Source organism: Pinus tabuliformis, chromosome 7 (genome assembly GCF_031772625.1).
Source record: "Pinus tabuliformis cultivar Carrire ecotype Pingquan chromosome 7, CPIR1, whole genome shotgun sequence".
In the NCBI taxonomy this organism is placed as follows: Eukaryota; Viridiplantae; Streptophyta; class Pinopsida; order Pinales; family Pinaceae; genus Pinus; species Pinus tabuliformis.
The window spans coordinates 1,072,866,224-1,072,869,712 of NC_142293.1; the positions used below are offsets into that span (position 1 = coordinate 1,072,866,224).

The 3,489-nt window shown below is 32.0% G+C and overlaps 1 pseudogene; it reads left to right on the top strand.

Moving 5' to 3' along the window:
- Positions 1-1,600: 1,600 nt before the first annotated feature.
- LOC149251314 (folate synthesis bifunctional protein, mitochondrial pseudogene) lies at positions 1,601-3,489 on the top strand (annotated as a pseudogene).

Genomic DNA, 3,489 nt, shown 5'->3' on the forward strand with positions numbered 1-3,489 from the left:
ATAATATATACATATATGTATGGTTGACATTAAAATATTTTATTTAATATGGATATTAAAATATTTTATCTAATATGGGCATTAAAACATTTCACTTATAGACTATTTTGCTTATATTAAAATTTTATATTTTATTTAAGTTGTTAATATATTTTCAAATACATATTAATATTACCTAGGATTTTATAGTGGGATTCTTTACTTTGATCAAAATTGAATTTTTTTTGTTATCAATAATATATTTTAAATGTTGCATTTCATTTCAATTAATTATATATATATATATATAAAGTTGATATAAATTATGTTACTTAAGATAGGTATGAAAATATGAAAATATTTTATTTATGACACTGAGAGTGAATACTTTGCACTATTAACCATTATTGGTTGCACTTTTAACACACACACACATATATAATATTTTTAAAGTTGATATAAATTATGTTACTTAAGATAGACATCAAAATATCAAAATATTTTATTTATGGCACTAAGAGTGAATACTTTGCATTATTAACCATTATTGGTTGCACTTTTAACCATTATTCGAGCTACTGGAGTGTAACCAAATCTGTATATTCATTTAACCAAATATGTATATCCATTTCTATTGGATTTTAACTAAAACTAATCAAGTATGTATACTCTAACCAACATTGTTTTTTATTTATAGTTATTTTATTTTTATTTTAAAATGAACACGTGCCAATTTCACATTGAGCATGGATGAAATGACACATTTCTCTCATACTAGGTATTACAAAGCCTTCCCTTATTGTAACTTTCTTAACATTATCAAACAACCCCATCTTTAAGAGTACAGGTCTTCCACACCTATTTTTTCAAAATTTATAATCTTTAATCTCTTAATCTCATGTTTTTTTTAAATGAATCTCATTTATCCTTGAATATTTTATTTAATATGGATATTAATTTTTTTTTATTTAATATGGATATTAATTTTTTATTTAGTATGGGCATTAAAACATTTCACTTATAGACTATATGGCTTATATTAAAATTTTATATTTTATTTAAGTGATTAATATATTTTCAAATACACATTAATATTACTTAAGATACTACTTAAGATTTTATAATGGGATATTTTACTTGATCAAAATTGAATATTTTTCTGAGATTAATTCAAATGTTTAAAACTATTTTAATGGTAAAAAATTCATTTTTCAAGAGATTTATATAATATATACATATATGTATAGTTGACATTAAATATTTTATTTAATATGGATATTAAAATATTTTATCTAATATGGGAATTAAAACATTTCATTTATAGACTATTTTGCTTATATTAAAATTTTATATTTTATTTAAGTTGTTAATATATTTTCAAATACATATTAATATTAATTTTTGGCAACCTCTATCCTTATATCTTGCAAGTTATTTCAACAAGTAAAGTTGCCAAAATTTTGAGCAATACAAAGAACAAAAAACAAGGAATGTCATAATTTTTGGAGAAAGGAAAGATTTTTATTACAGAGGTTCAGATTGATTTTTTAACAAGACACACAACCTTTGTGGGTTGAACATGGACCATCATTCCCATCATCTTCAAGCATAGATAATTCAGATGAAGACTCGCTTCTTTTATAGAGGATTCAAACTTGGCTTTGGAGGAATCAGTCCGTGGGGTTCCCAGAATGTTGGTAAGTCTTCTCCCTCATAATAAATTCATTTCTTTCATTAATTTCCCTTCCATGTGATTTTATTTGTTGGGCATTTGTATATTCTGTATAAGATAGGAACCACTTCCAAGTTTCATTAATGACCAGACAGTAATATCAAGATAAATTTCAAAATTAGAATCTAAGTAATAGAGCCTCTTCCACATGCAGGCTTATATCAAATTCATTCTCTATGCTAGAGCCTCTTGCGGTAGGGGCGCACACACACTCTTTCTGTATGTATGTATGCGCTAGACATTAGCACTAAATTTCACCTGCGCGTTAGGTAGTTGGTCTAAGCTAATGCAAATGGGAAAATAAACCATTTTCATGAATCCTTCATTGAAACAGTTGTCTCTGGGTCTATCTTTTGCATCTTTGGGGTGGGTTTCTTCTTCTTGGGATTCCTTTGCATACTCATCAGCCTCTGAATCTTGCATTGAAGTTCACTCCCCGGTGGAGGTAGTGGTCATTGCTTTGGGCAGCAATGTTGTCAACAGAGTTGAAAATTTCAATAGAGCTTTGAGCATGATGGGGAAAGCTGGTGTCTATATTACAAAGCACGCAAACTTATACGAGACCACACCTGCATATGTAACTGATCAACCTTGCTTCCTTAACTCTGCAATAAGGGCAATCACAAAACTTGGTCTGCATGCTTTGTTGACAGTTCTGAAAGAAATTAAAAAGGGATTAGGCCGGACTGAGGGCATAAGGTATGGGCCTCGGCCTATTGATTTGGATATTTTATTCTATGGAAAGCTCAAGGTTTCATCGAATACCCCATCAGAATTTGTGGGAGCGACCCTTTGTTCCTGCTCCGCTTGTAGACCTTCTTGGATTGGTAGCTGACAACGACATTGTTTCCTGTTGGCACACCTTGTCAAGAAGAAATGGTGACATATTTGAGGCATGGGAGAAACTTGGAGGGGAAGACCTTATGGGACGAGAGGGAATGAAGAGATTTTTTCCCATTGGAAATGAGTTATTGGATTGGTCGAGAAAAACTCATGTCATGGGTGTTTTAAATTTAACACCAGATAGTTTTAGTGATGGAGGACGGTACACGTCTGTAGAGAATGCAGTTGATCAGGTTAGACGGATAATATCTGAAGGAGCGGATATGATTGACATTGGAGCACAGTCAACCAGGCCAACAACATTAAGCATTTCAACAGAGGAGGAATTGTCTTGGCTTTTGCCAGTTTTAGAAGCAGTGGTGCAGATTCCTGAAGCTGAAGGTAAAATCCTATCAGTAGATACTTTCGATGCTAAAGTTGCATCTGAGGCAGTAAGAAATGGAGCTCATGTTGTGAACGATATATCTGGAGGTCGTTTGGATCCCAACATGTTTTCTACAGTTGCAGATCTCGTTGTCCCTTATATCTTAATGCATATGAGGGGGGAACCGTCAACAATACAGAACAATGAAAATACAACCTATGGGGATGTATGTAAAGAAGTTGCTAATGAGTTATGGTTACAGATAAAGAATGCAGAATCGTTTGGTATACCTGCATGGAGAATTATAACAGACCCTGGTATTGGTTTCTCTAAGACGCTTGAGCAGAACTTGGAACTTCTTAGGGGTCTATCAGCTATTCGACAAGGACTTGCAGCCAACAATGTGGCTGCTTCTCATGGGCCTATTTTAATTAGACCCTCCCGAAAAAGTTTTTTGGGAAAAATATTACTACTCCCTACATTGGCAAGGAGAGCCAGCATATTTGTCTTCAATCCTATTTCAAGAGGCTCTACATCTTTTTTGAAAATGCCAACCTTGCTTGAACTCTAA